Below are 15,079 nucleotides of genomic sequence, written 5' to 3'. Positions count from 1 at the left end.
AATTGTTTTTTTATTCTGGTGAGACCCCAGGGGACTGGGTCTGGATTCACCAGGGAATTGGTGGGGAGAAAGGAGAGAAGGGGGAGAGAGAGGCTAATTTCTCTCTGTGTTAGGATTACTGTCTCTCTCAGGAAGAATCTGGGAGGGGAAGAGAGAAGGAGCTGGGAAGGTGCATTTTCCTCTCTGTTTTAAGATTCAAGGAGTTTGAATCACAGTGATCTTCCAGGGTAACCCAGGGAGGGGAAGCCTGGGAGAGGCAACGGTGAGGGAAAGGGTTTACTTTCCTTGTGTTAAGATCCAGAGGGTCTGGGTCTTGGGGGTCCCCGGACAAGGTTTTGGGGGGACCAGAGTGTACCAGGCACTGGAATTCCTGGTTGATGGCAGCACCACAAGTACTAAGCTGGTAATTGAGCTTAGAGGAATTCATGCTGGTACCCCATCTTTTGGACGCTAAGGTTCAGAGTGGGGAATTATACCATGACACTCCCCCTTGCCCCAACGCTCAGGCCCAGAAGCCTGGGCCTCTTACCTTGTATAAACTGAACTGCTTGCTCAGCCCTTGCCTGAGGGCCTGTGCCCTGCACCACTGTTTGTTGCCCTGCCCTGATCCAGGGCCTGTGCTTGATAAACTGAACTACTTGCTCAGCCCTGGTCTGAGGGCCTGAGTACCTGAACTGTTGTTGTCACCCCAGGTAGAGAGGCGGCCTGGCTCCCAGCCACTCCAGAGAGGGGTGAACCCCCTCTCCCAACAGCAGACTTCTACAAGACTCCAAAGAGAAACTGCTGAGCTTCAGGTCATTTGCAAATTTGACACCATCAGCTCAGGATTAAACAAAGACTGTGAATGGCTAGCTAACTACAAAAGCAGTTTCTCCTCCCTTGGTGTTCACACCTCAACTGCTAGAAGAGGGCCTCATCCTCCCTGATTGAACTAACTTCGTTGTCTCTAGACTGATTCTTGCATGCATATTTATACCTGACTCTGGAAATTTCCACCACATGCGTCTGATGAAGTGGGTATTCACCCACGAAAGCTTATGCTCCAATACTTCTGTTAGTCTATAAGGTGCCACAGGACTCTGTCACTTTTTACAGATCCAGACTGACACGGCTACTCCTCTGAATCTTTTCTTTAGTAGCTCAGTTTCCATATTCCAGTTAGAGTTGAGCAAGAAACTGATTTTTCCATCCCACAGAAGTGTTTGAGATTTTGAAAAATTTCTCTCCCAAATCAGGATGAAAAGTTAAGTCTGAAATTTTTGGCAACTGAAAATCCAAAAATGTATGTTGTTTTGGTTTGGGTCAGTCAAAACATTTCATTTTGTTAATCTTGAAATGTTTAATTTCAATTTTGATCTTTTTTGTAACTATTTTTAGTCTAAATTTACTAAAATTTCAAAACAAAAAATCTTCTTGAAATTAGAAACAGGAAATTTTTCATTTGAAAAATTTCAAAGCAGAACATTTTGATAATTTCAAAACTTGTCCTCGATATTATTTTGATGCAGAAGAGTCATCAAACTGACCTTGTTTCATTACTAGTTTGGGTTTTGATGAATCAGCAGAGGATTTTTTGGTTTAAAAAAAAAAGTTGAAAAATTTCCTACTGACTCTGATTACAATAAGTAAATGTTTGGTGAATTAAGAAAGCAAACAAATAAGACTTTGTTTCCCACAGATGGTTCATTTTTAACCCAATTCCAGCAGAATGTTAAGACTGGCTGCTGTGAAACCACATGAAAGGAAATGGAAAACCCTTCTTCCAAGTCTCTAATGTTCCTGGCCCATCTTTACATCATCCAGAGTCATGAACTTGTTTTAAAATCTAAGTACCAGGAGGTTCTATAGAACCAATAATATACTAAAGCTGAGAACATTTATTTTATCTCCTTTTAGCTATAACACATTACTAGCTATGCAAACATAAATAAAGCAGAGGGGTAAACTCCAGGGAGGGAGAAGAATTGTTTAAGATAAGGGCCAGTGTTTGCACAAGAACAAATCAATATAAACTGGCCCTCAACAAGTTTAGATTTGAAATTAGATGAAGGTTCCCAATCATCAGAGGAGTAAAGTTCTGGAATAGCTTTCCAAGGGGAACAGTGAGGGCAAAAAACCCTAACTGGTTTCAAGACTCAGCTTAATAAATTTATGGAGGGAGTATTCTGATGAGACTGCCTACAATGGGATGTGGCCCATCTGCAACTGCTAGCCAGGGCTGGCTTTAAGCCAATTCACCCGATTCCCTGGAATTGGGCCCCGCACCAAAGAGGGCCCCGTGCCTGCACCTAAGGGGGCCCCGCTCCAGGGGTCTTCGGTGGCATTTTGGCAGCAGATGTCCTTCAGTGCTGTGGAAAACCCAGAGCTGACCCCCTTCTGCCGAAGTGTTACCGAAGCCCTGGACTGCCACCGAGTATTCCAATCAGGCCCCGCGAATCATAAAGCCGACCCTGCTGCTAGCAGCCAATATCTCCAACAGCCAGAGATGGGACACTAGGTGAGCAGGGCTCTGAGTTACTACAGTGAATACTTTCCCATATCTCTGGCTGGTGGGTCTTACTGACATGTTCAGGGTCTAACTGATATATTTGGGTTGGGAATGAAGTTTCCCTCAGGTCAGATTGGTAGAGACCATGGTTTTTTTTTGCCTTCCTCTGCAGTGTGGGGCATGGGTCACTTGCTAGTCTGCATAGATTAAATGGTGGATTCTCTGAAACTTGAAGTTTTTAAATCATCATTTGAGGACTTCAGAAACTTGGCCAGAGTTTAGGGATCTATTACAGGAGTAGATAGATGGGTGAGGATCTGTGGCCTGCAATGTGCAGGAGGTCAGATGAGCTGATCACGATGGTCCCTTATGACTTTAAAGTATATGGGGAGATACAAATGAAAACCAATATCTTAAAGCATCCCTAGATATATGAAGGTTTTTGAGAGTGGGCAGAAAAACAAAACCAATTTCCAATTTTATATTTTAAATCAGAAAATAACTTGACTTCCTTTTAACTCAAATTTATTCCAGTCTACTTGAAAGATATTTATCCATTTACAGTTATTATCTATCTAATAAGAGTTATCTGTTTAATCTATTTTAGTATAGCTGGAGCTGGTAGCAATTGCTATAGTTAAGGTTGCCTAATACTTCCCATTATAAGACCCTGTTTTCAATTGCTTATAATTTTGCCAAACTTTACTCTTTCTGACTGAAATACCCCATGCCAGGTGTCTGCCTCAGACTGATGTTGTTTTTTGAAAGTTTCAGCAAAGATGGTTCATTCTTTCCCAAGAATGAGATTTTTTTTGTTGTTGTTGAGAATCTCTAGCACCTCGGTCTTTGGAACAAGAACTTGAAATGGGGCAGGAGGACTATCCTAACGTCAAGAATGTGCTTTTATTCTATCCCTGTGAAAATCCACCCAAATTTGGCCAAGTTATAAGTAGGGTGACCAGATGTCCTGTTTTTAAAGGGACAGTCTCATTTTTGGGGATTTTTTCTTATATAGGCGCCTATTACTCCCCACCCCCATCCCGTTTTTTCACAGTTGCTATCTGGTAACTCTAGTTATAAACCTCTGAAAATCACAGGTTGCACATGCTCAGGAGAGACTCATTAGAGTTTGTCAACTAACTTCTGATAAGATTAATAGAATATCAGGGTTGGAAGAGACCTCAGGAGGCCATCTAGTTCAATCTGCTCAAAGCAGGACCAACACCACCAAATCATCCCAGCCAAGGCTTTGTCAAGCTGAGCCTTAAAAATCTCTAAGGATGGAGAGTCCACCACCTCCCTAGGTAACCCATTCCAGTGCTTCACCACCTTCCTAGTGAAACAGTGTTTCCTAATATCCAGACTAGACCTCCCCCAGTGCAACTTGAGACCATTGCTTCTTGTTCTGTCATCTGCCACCACTGAGAACAGCCGATCTCCATCCTCTTTGGAACCCCCCCTTCAGGTAGTTGAAGGCTGCTGTCAAATCCCTCCCCTCCCATTCTTCTCTTCTGCAGACTAAATAACCCCAGTTCCCTCAGCCTCTCTTCATAAGTCATGTGCCCCAGCCCCCTAATCATTTTTGCTGCCCTCTTCTGGACTCTCTCTAATTTGTCCACATCGCTTTTGTGGGGCTAGGGGGGCGGGAAACCAAAATTGGATCCAATACTCCACATGTGGCTTCACCAATATCAAATAGAGGGGAATAATCAATTCCCTCAATCTGCTGTCAATCCTCCTACTAATCCAGATTCCATCTGTACTGAGCATATTCCAGTCTAGGATGGCAGGGACTGAGCAAGACTTTCCATGCAATTATTCCTGCAACCAGGTGCCAGACACAGGAACAGAGAGCAGGGAGTCTGTCATAAGAACATAAGAATGGCCATGCTGGATCAGACCAATGGTCCATCTAGCCCAGTATCCTGTCTTCTGACAGTGGCCTGTGCCAGATGCTTCAAAGGGAATGAACAAAATAGGGCAATTATCAAATGATCCATCCCATCATCCATTCCCAGCATCTGGCAGTCAGAAGCTTAGGAACACCTGTCTCTCCTGAGCTCTCAATGCATCTCCTGCTGGCACCCAGGGGATAGGAGCTGAAGAATGGGTGGGGAGCCTTGATAGAAGAGAGGTATTGAAGCCAGAGGACAGGGGGACGGGTTGGACAGGAGGGGGTTGGGAAGGGTCAGGATTGGGACAGGGTCAGAAGTGCCTATAATCACTCCCCTCCAGAACCAGGAATCAAAGCCAGAATTCTGAGTCTCTGAAGCGACAGCCAGCACATCCCTCAGCGTGCGCTGCCTCCAGCAGCCCTCATTGGCCTGGAATGATGAACTGCGACCGGGGGAGCTGTGATGGCTGAACCTGCGGACGCTGCAGGTAAACAAACTGGCTCGGCCTGCCAGCAGATTTCTCTGACAGGCCGTGTCATAAACAGATAAGTAAAAGTTAATAGAACAGAAGTATTTCATCTCTCTTTTGCCTGTAAAGGGTTAACAAGATCAGTGAGCCTGGCTGTCACCTGACCAGAGGACCAATCAGGGGACAGGATACTTTCAAATCTTGAGGGAGGGAAGTTTTTGTGTGTGCTGTTAGATTTTGGTTGTTGTTCACTCTGGGGGCTCAGAGGGACCAGACATGCAACCAGGTTTCTCTCCAATCCAAATGTCCAGACGGTTACCCTGTTAAGTTTATCAGATTTTTGTTCTGCAAAAAGAATTCCACATATTTTGCTCTTTGAAAAGAATCGTGTTAATCACCCCTTAGAGGTATTTTACTAATGCTTCATATGTGGCTTGGTTTGGCTGGATAAGGAAAGGTATCTTGCTTTCTATTTAGTGAAGAAAGAAGATAAATAGGACAGGTAGCATCAGCAATTGGCATGCAGGAGCACAGTCCATCAAACTAGAACAAGGCATTAATAGCTTCATGTAATGTGATCCAATGATGATGATGCCTGTATTGTGAATCGCCACTGCATGACCTATGTTTTCTTGCCATTTAGCATACTTCTTTTTGACCCAATGCCTACATAGAGGGGGGCCCAATCCAGATGCGTGCTGAGTGCCTGAATAACTGCAGTTCTCAAGAGGTGCTCAGCACTTTGCGGTTTGAGCCCAGATTTTGTTCAGTGTTAGAAGAAAGCGGTGAGAATTTCTTTCTAGATGAACAATGGATGTTTCAGATATGAACATGAAAGAAGAAGAATATTTTGAAGGCTGCAATTCAGCAAAGTATTTAAGCACACAGGGAATTTAAGCATGTAAGTGATCATTTTTATGTCCATGACTTGGGACCACTCACATACTTAAAATTATGCACATGCATAAGTGCCTTGTTGAATTAGACCGAGACCATGTTTCTCATCAGGTATTTTAAACCAATAATAATGATTTTAGTCTGACAACACCATTATGAGGTAGGTAAACATTATCTTTGTTTAAAGATGGTGACTTGCCCCATATCACACAATAGCAAATCCAGGAACTGATCCAATGACTCCTGAATCCCAGTTCCTTGCTCTAACCACTACAGGATACTCTGCCTTTGCAGATCTTACGTAAAAATCTGACACTTTCTAAAATGAAGACAAGAGCAACTGTTAATAGTGGCATTTTGCCCCAGTCTGGACAGATTTATGATTATTATTCATACTACACAGAAGAATATATGAACTGGAAACAAAACTTATGCTAAAACAGCAAGAAGAATTAACTATTAAAATATCTGAACTAAATGCATGGTTTTAATGATGCAGCTCCTATAGACTTCAGTGAGTGTATTACATGGATAAAATCATTAGGAATCTGTGCAATGCTTTGGAGATCTAACTGTAAAAATCTTAACTTAAGCCAATGAAAGCAAGAAGTTCCTTTTACTACAGTGTTAATTTGCCTCACTGTCTCTGAGTAATTCCCCCTTCTTTCTCAGTTAACACAGTATTTCATCCTGATCTAAAATTATAAGCAAAAAATATATTTCCTTTCATTTGGTTCTAGTAACTTAGAGCTAAAAATCAATAGGAGTTAGGCACCTGGGCACAAGTCTAACTAGATGCCAATCGGCATTTTCAGGTACCTAAAACCTTTAAAAAACTGACCTTGAATTCCTTGTAATAAGGTTACTGGAGAAATCAGCAGCTGGGACGTGCGTGTGACTTGCTGACATGCAGACACAGATGCTGCATTTCCTTTAAGCTGTTGGCCTCCATAGAAATTCCGTAAAACAATTTATTCTTGTGGCACAATCTGGCTACTTATGAGATATTTACATGGAAGCGACACATAGTCACAGTACCCAAGGAGATGTTAATGAATTCCCAAGAGATCTTCAGAAACAATGGCTTGTGGCTACGATGACATTCCAATGCTGTCAGCCAAACAAACATAGACAGGGATAGAGGCACATCACCAACCCTGCAACTGTATGTGAATGGCTCTAGAGTTTCAGAGGAGCACACTGAACTATGCAGTTAAGGACTCAAGGCGCCAGGAAGCTTAAAAGGAGCAATTAGGGTATTGAATCTTGATTCTTCTAGGCCTTCAAAAGTCAAAATTATATATCACTGCATCTCTGTGTGTGGGCACACCTGCACATAGGGGTGTGTGTGTGTGTGTGTGTGTGTGGTGTGTCTGTACTCAAGGGACCTGGACTGAGTTTTGTGTTTTGTAATGAAACCTGTGCCCTGGCATGACTGTTGATTTCTTAGCTGAAATTTTCCCTAGTTCCAACTTTTAAATTGTCTAATACATTAACTAGGGTTGGCTAGTGCTAGCCAGTATTGGTCACCTTTGTGAAAGATACCTGTAAAAAGAAAGATTAGGTGTAAATGATATGGTGGAATTACTGTTGGGTTATTTTTGTATGTCTCTTTAAAACAAACAATAAAACCTTTCCACTTCCGTATTATTTGTTACATTCAACAAACCATCATTTTTTATCCCTTCTGGAATTGTATCAACTCTTATAAGGAAAAATGTAATGAAATGCACATTTTTGATATATATTCATAAAATCAGAACACACAACTTGAAAGTATCTGCTGTAGCCAATATTTGCCGGGTACAGGTCCTTATCCCTAGCTGTAGCCAGCTCTGACTGGTACTATCCAACTCTTGCTGCTTTCTTTATTTGCTTATTTAAACTACCCACTCTCAGAGCAAACACTTCTCTGTCATTTGTCTTAAAAGGATAAATTATAAGTACAAGTACTGTACTAACTGCTGTCTAGCCTATTCAAAGGAATTATTGTAGAGATTATAAATACAAATTGCATACTATCTAATATTTTTTCCTGGTATTCTCAGAAAGATTCCATATTGTGTTAACTACATCGATGACAGGATCTCTGGTTATTACTCCAATTTTTAGTACTGGCAGACACAAAGAAAGAAGGAAACACAAATCACATTCTCCATTGCCAATACCCAGATAACTGAATTATTGGGCAGTAATGCAGCTTTACTCACTGGCTAAAAGAGAAAGCCAGCACAAACCTTTTGGGCATGTGGCACCTCACAGCATATAGAAGAGGTAAAGCCTAACTTTCTTTTCTGTTCTAGTTTCTAAGGCCCTGAGTTAGTAAAGTACTTAAACATATGCCTAATTTTAAATATGTGAGTAGTTCAACAGGAATACTCATTTGCTTAAAGTTAGGCATATGCCTAAATTCTGTGTCAGGACCTTAAACCCAAACTGCTGAGAATGAGCAAAACTAAGAAAATCTCAAAATCTAAATTGCAGAAAACTATTTTTTTCAGGAGCATTTTTCTTTTATATGAAATGAAAACTGTTGATCATTACTTACACAAGAGGATGTACCAATTCTATCCACCTCTGGAGTGGGACATCAGACAAAGATTATCTACCAGCACTCCATTTTAAAAATCATTATATTTATCCCTTTCCATCAGACAGTAAAATGTTTTGGGTTTAGAGAGTGACAAGTTCTGACAGCATATTCAAAAACACCATCCTTGTGAATAAAACCCTGCTGTGGGCTGCAAAGGACTTTGTTAGCTACTCTTTTTAAGGCAAGATGTTAAGCGTTTCCCTCATTATAGGCAATTAGGAGAATTTTTTCAGTACTACTATTGTGGAGATTGAATTTATCTAAGGAGCTCAGGGCCAGCTCCAGGCACCAGCTTATCAAGCAGGTGCTTGGGGCAGCAACTCCGGAGTAGGGTGACACTTTCAGATATTCGGTGGCAATTCGGCGGAGGGTCCCTTACTCCTGCTTGGAGCGAAGGATCTCCCGCTGAATTGCCGCAGATCGCAATCACGGCTTTTTTTTTTTTTTTGGCTGCTTGGGGCGGCAAAACCCCTGCAGCCTGTCCCTGAAGGAGCTTATATGGTACCCATCTTCATAGTATCTGAAAAAAGGATAGGAGTACTTGTGGCACCTTAGAGATTAACAAATTTATTTATTTATAACAAGTACTCTTGTTCTTTTTGCAGATACAGACTAACATGGCTACTACTCTGAAACCATAGTATCTGAGAGCCTCACAATCTTCAATTTATTTATCTTCACAGCACCCCAGTATAGCAGGGCAGTGCTATTATCCCCATTTTGCAGATGGGGACCTGAAGCACAGAGACTAAATAATTTACTCAGAGTCACATGGGACATGTGCAGTAGAGAAGGGAATTGAAACTCAGTGTTCTACATCCCAGCTAGTGCGCGACCCCTGGACTATCCATCCTCTCTGTAGGAACATCAAACCTGGTCCAAGGTCAACAGGGCAAATACTGGAACAGGGACTGTTGCATGTTTCAAAAGATCATGAAATGTACCCACACTTTAAACCATATTTCAGCTGGAGTGCACCTTGTGGCCAAAGGCTAACCTCATAGAGTTGGTATGGCAACTTCCACCTTTTCATGTTCTCTGTATGTATACACATCTCCTCACTATATGTTCCATTCTCTGCATCCGAAGAAGTGGGCTGTAGCCCATGAAAGCTTATGCTCAAATAAATTTGTTAGTCTCTAAGGTGCCAAAAGTACGCCTGCTCTTTAGACTAGCCATAGTGAGCCCTGAGGAATGTATCAAACAGTCTCAAGGACCAAATTACTGTCTATTTTTAGACTTTGTAGTTAGCTAATTAGAACATGCAGCAGACAAGTAAAGTGTTCCTTCCAAGATGGGATTTCTTTTCCTAATTTCAGCAACTCAAAGTGATTTATTAGAGACTCAGATTAGAATATTTAACAGGTGACTGAACTGTAATACTATACAAAGACACATCAAAATGTCTTTGACATAGCAGCCACAAGATAAAGTATACTACAGGCTAGAAATGATAGTCTGCTCCATCTTGCATTAGTAATAGAGAAAACTATTGCCAAAGGACCGATTTTAATTAATAAAATGGTCTGGCAAAAGGAGAATGTTAAGCAATGTCTCTAAATGAAGCATTTCTTCTCAAATATTTATGCAGCCAGGGACAGTTTTTATACTGCAGAATACAGTAAGTTCTTTCACTCAGTTGTACTCCCACAGCCAATTTAGGAATAGAAAGAATGTTGGGACAGGAGCATAACTAGCAGGCAATTATGGAAGCAATTCATGCCATAAAAAGCCAGCAAGAATCCAGAGCTTGATGGATCCCTGAGACAACCCTATAAAGATGTGCTAATAATAATTTGCAGGCAAATGTCTGAGTCTGCTATGTACAGGAAGCTTTAGAATCCCAAATGATAAGAATGTTCCTAATCATTGTAATCCTCAAGCTTTTGACTGTACCAAGTGAGTGTAAAAAAATATAGATTGATTTCCATAAAAAAGGTAGACTGTAAAATATTGGCAATGGTTCTGGTAGGCAGATTAGAGAAAAATCCTCTCAAGTATAGTTCAGTTTAACCAAGTAGGATTCAATAAGAACAGGTTGCTATTTAATGATGCTAGATAGTTAGTGACATTTTTAACTGCAAAGTACAGTCTTACACCAGCCACTTCTGTAGCTGGTTAGAAGGATGAGGTGAAGCTACTTGTTCTTACGCATGGCAGCCAACTGAAGTTAGGTGATGGATTCCCTGAATAGATCAAATATTCAAACTATATGTGCACAAGAGAAGTAACTGCTAGAATTACCCCCCCATCTCTTTCAATCTTGAAATCATATGCTATATAGGTGCTAAAAACTATTTGCAACAGGAGTTCTTCCTAGGAAACTTTGTCCCTTACTACCGGATGAAGACCTAGCTACTATGATCCATATATTTGTCACTTTCAGACTGGATTATTGTAGGTCACTGTACCTGAAGCTGAATGTGAAGACAATGCATAGGCTGGTACAGCTAGTACAGAATGAGGCTGCCTGCCTTCTCCCTGGCTTGGGTCACTGTGAGCATATCAGGCCCTTGCTCAAGTCTTTCCATTGGTTTCCAGTCAGCTTTCAATGCCAATTTAAGGCCTTTGCCCTACATTTCAAAGCAGTTAATGGCTCAAGCCCCAGGTACATCCAATTCTGAATTTCAGTCTAGGAACCTGCTTGACAGTTCTGCTCTTAGGGGACAATACAGATTGCAAAGCCGATGACAAAGAGCATGACAGCTGGTGACAGAGAATTCTCCGTTGAAGGGATCCAGCAATGGGGAAATACTTTTGGAAAAGATCTGCTGAATCCAGAGTTTGACTGACTTTAGGAAACACTGCAAAATCTTCATCTTTGAAAAAGCCTTTTTGTCATAAGAAACAATCATGACATTGACACCTGCTTCCACTCAAAAATATCCGACCAACTACAAAAAAGAGGAAACTAATAAAATCTGAAACAAACAGAGTTTTGACCCCAAAAACAGAGAGAAAAGAATCCATGAAGTCCACTAGAGACGTAACTCTTGCTATTGATTTTACATGGAAGGCGCTCGCTCAGTTATTACAGTGATAAGTGGCAGTATAAAATCCTAAAACACAGGAGAATTTGCCAGAATCCTTGATTCCTGGGAATTAGAACAATATAAAGAACTAATGTCTGTAGTTGGAAACACTGCAGATGACCAGCCGCAATCAAATAGCCTCTCTTTCACTGAAGCTTGTTCATGACTTTGGTTCCATATCTAATCACAGTACAAGGTTAATTAGGAAAAGTATTAGGTCTGGCCAATGTTGAAGGGATGTTCCAATTCTCAGCGGGATAGTTGGAAGCTTAAGTGGATGCCTGAGAGGTTAAACTATTTGGCTTTGATAACAGTGATATCAAGGACATAGTTAATTTAAACTTAAGATAAAGCTTGATGAGGAAAGATGGGTGGAACTGCAAATGTGACACTGATATCAAATACCATTCATTAGGATGAATGCTATTTTTTTTTCTTTTTAGATCATAAGAAAGGAGCCTGATGGGGATACCGAGGAGAGAACCCTGGACAGCGCCCACTGCTCCTCGAAGGTGTCAAGGGAGCCAGTGGACACTGCCCAGAGGAACTCTGCCCGGATACGTGAATGGACTAAGGACCGGAAACAAGCCCCACAGTCACAGGAGTCTCCACTGGCCAGCCTCCTCTCCCTGGTTGCGTAGCTAGCCATTTTAGCCACGGCGAGGAGGAGGTTGACCAGGAGGTCCCGGGACTTTGTGGGGCCACGGATAGGCAGTGCATAGAGAAGGAGTTGAGGGGAAAAGTGCAGCCAGAAAAGCAACAGTATATTGGTGAGGAGCCGGTATAGGGGCTGCAACCTGGCGCACTCTAAGTAAACGTGTGCCAGGGTCTCCCTCGTGCCGCAGAAGGGGCAGGTGTCTGGGACAGGGGTAAACCATGCCAAATACACGCCCGTGCTCACAGTCCCATGAAGGAGCCACCAACTGATAGCCTCGGCAGGCCTCGGGACCAGGGTAGAGTATAGGCTGGCCCACCGGGGCTCCTCACCCTCCAGAGGTGGCAGGAGGTCCCGCCACTTTGTGTCAGGGCGGGACACAAGGGTGAGGAAGTGAAGGGTGTGGAGCACGAGCGTGTAGAGACGTTTCCTTGGTGTGGTTTGGAAGTGGACCGGCTGCAGATCGTGCAGCCAGCTTGCGGAGACGGGGCAGGAGGGCCGATCAGGTCCATGGGGCAGGGGCCCGATGAAAAGGTCCGGAGGGCCTGGGGTGGAGGGTGGGTGGGGCATGCCCTTGTGCAGGACCGGTCGAGGTAGGCCCGAGCAGTGGGCGGCAAAGTGGCCTTCACCTCCTGTAGTATGCGCCAGGGAGTACAAGGTCTGGAGAGCCCCATATGCCAAGCGAGCGTCAGGGGATCCAGCCAGTCTCCCCGGTCGTAGTCCAGGAGGTCTCCGACCCTGGTGACTTCCACCAAGACCAGCCTCTGGCGCACCGTGGGGGACTTCCGCCACCTGCACACAGACCTGGGGATTGTGTAGCAGGGGCTCCACGAGGAGATCTGCCCCCTCGGTGGCCGCCACGGACCTGGTCACAGAGAACAGCTTTCAGGTCCAAAGGAGGTCCTGGTAGAAGACCAGCATCCCAGAAAGGGTCTCACAGAAGACCCCTTGGATCAAGATAAAGGAGCTGCCGGTCGTATCAGAGCCCTTGGACACTGCGCAGGAAGGCGTGTGCCAGTACTCTCCACGCCGGACTACCCGCACCATAAAGAAGCTGCTGCAGGGCCTGGAGGCGGAAGACGTGGACCTGAGTGCGCAGGCACTTCAGGCCCTGCCCTCCCTCCTCCAGGGGCAGGTGGAGGACCCCTGCAGAGACCTAGTGCAGTCCTGGCCAAAAGAACTCCAGAACCACCTTCCAGGGCGGCCAGGAAAACCGGGGCCAGGACCAGGGTGTTGAGCCGGTACCAGAGCATGGACAGGACTAGTTGATTGAGCACCAGTGCCCTCCCCCAACGGGAAAGGCACCGGAGGAGTCCTGTCTATTTCCGGAGCCCTCTGTCACCCTGCCTGCAAACCTTGCCAGTTCTCCGGCGGAGACGGATGCATGGCGGAAAGGTAAACGCCGAGATAGAGCAGCAGACCCACACTCCACCAGATGGCCTGAAGCGCGGGTGGGAGGGAGCTCACCTGCCACCTGTCCCCGACCACCAGGCCAGAGCTCTTGACCCAGTTGACCCGAGCGGAGGAGGCCACCGAGTACACAGCCTGGCAAGCCTCCACTCGTGCCAGGTTGCCCTGGTCCTGGACCACGAGAAACACATCATCAGTATACGCCGACAGGACCAGCCACAGCTCTGGCTCCCGAAGCACCAACCCCGTCAACCTCCTGCAGAGGAGACAGAGGAAAGGCTCAATCGCCAGAGCGTATGGCTGGCCTGAGAGGGGGCACCCCTTCCGCACTCCCTGCCTGAAGCTGACCGGCTCGGTCAGGGTCCAGTTGAGCCTGACCAGACACTCTGTGGAAGCGTACAGCACTTGGAGAAAACCCACAAACTGGGATCCGAAGCCTAACGCTCACAGTGTGCCCAGGAGATACCCATGGTCCACCCTGTCAAATGCCTTCTCCTAATCCAGAGACAGGAGGGCGAATGACAGACCATCCTTGCACCCAAGCTCCAAGAGATCTCAGACCAGATACAGGTTATCAAAGATGCTACGGCCCGGGACGGTGTAGGTCTGGTCTGGGTGGATCACGTCCTCCAGCACGGCCCCAAGCCGCAGCGAGATGGCCTTGGCGACGATTTTGTAGTCCGTGCTGAGGAGCGAGACGGGACGCCAATTCTGTAAATTGCGGAGGTCCCCCTTCTTCGGCAATAAGGCGAGCACAGCTCGCCTGCACGAGAGAGGGAGGACCCCGCTCTGCAAGGACTCGACCCAGACGCTGGCCAGGTCTGGGCCGAGGACGTCCCAGAACACGCGGTAGAACTCCACGGTCAGCCTGTCCATGCCCGGAGACTTGTTGGTGGGCATGCAACGGAGGGCTTCCGAGAACTCAGCCAGAGAGAGAGGCAGCTCTAGCCAGTCCTGGTTGCCCACGCTGAGCGTCGGAAGCCCTTCCCAGAGCACTCTGCGAGCCGCAGGATTGGTTGGATCCGGGGAGAAAAGGTGCGCGTCGAAGGTCCGGGCCCTCTCACATATCTCCGCCGGATCCGTGAGGGGGGTGCCATCCTCCGCCAGAAGGCAGGTGACGTGCTTCTTGGCCCCCCTCCATTTCTCCACGGCATAGAAGAAGCGGGAGCCGTGATCCATCTCCCGAAGGAGGCAGATGTAGAAGCGAACAAAGGCACCCCGAGCCCGATGGTCCTCGAGGCTGACGCCCTGGGTGTAGTCACGGTAGAAGAGCCGGGCGCGCACCTTCCCCACATCCCACCAGCGCCGTGCCGAGGGAAAGGCACACCGCTGCCCTCGCCAGGCCAGCCAGAACTCCAGGAAGGACGCCACGAAGCCCGCATCCTCCAGCAAGCTGTTGTTGAAGTGCCAATAGGCTGGCCCCGGCCTCTCCGCACAGAGAGAGGCTGTCACAGTGACGAGATGGTGATCTGAAAAAGGAGCTGGCTGGACACTGGAGGACTGGGCCCGTAAAAGATGGAAGTGTGACAAATAGATGTGATCCAACCGGGAGTGGCATGACCGATGGGCTTCCACTCGGACATAGGTAAACATGGACATTGTCCGGGTGGTGGTTGCGCCAGACATCCACCAGGGAGTGA

General features: G+C 45.6%; 1 protein-coding gene across 3 annotated transcripts in view; it reads right to left on the bottom strand.

Moving 5' to 3' along the window:
* Positions 1–15,079, bottom strand: part of COL8A1 (collagen type VIII alpha 1 chain) — a 155,403-nt gene that overhangs the window by 61,808 nt on the left and 78,516 nt on the right. Inside the window, exon 1 of one of the 3 annotated variants that reach the window (XM_030583214.1) lies at positions 6,591–6,675. The exons of the other annotated variants lie outside the window; for them this stretch is intronic. The gene's annotated coding sequence lies outside the window, so the exon portion shown is untranslated. Of the gene's footprint in view, positions 1–6,590; positions 6,676–15,079 lie in introns of those variants that run through there. 3 annotated transcript variants of the gene reach the window in all.

Source organism: Gopherus evgoodei, chromosome 1 (assembly GCF_007399415.2).
Source record: "Gopherus evgoodei ecotype Sinaloan lineage chromosome 1, rGopEvg1_v1.p, whole genome shotgun sequence".
Lineage (NCBI taxonomy): Eukaryota > Metazoa > Chordata > Testudines > Testudinidae > Gopherus > Gopherus evgoodei.
The sequence above is the reverse complement of the archived record's forward strand: the minus strand, read 5'-3'. Positions and strand labels throughout refer to the sequence as shown.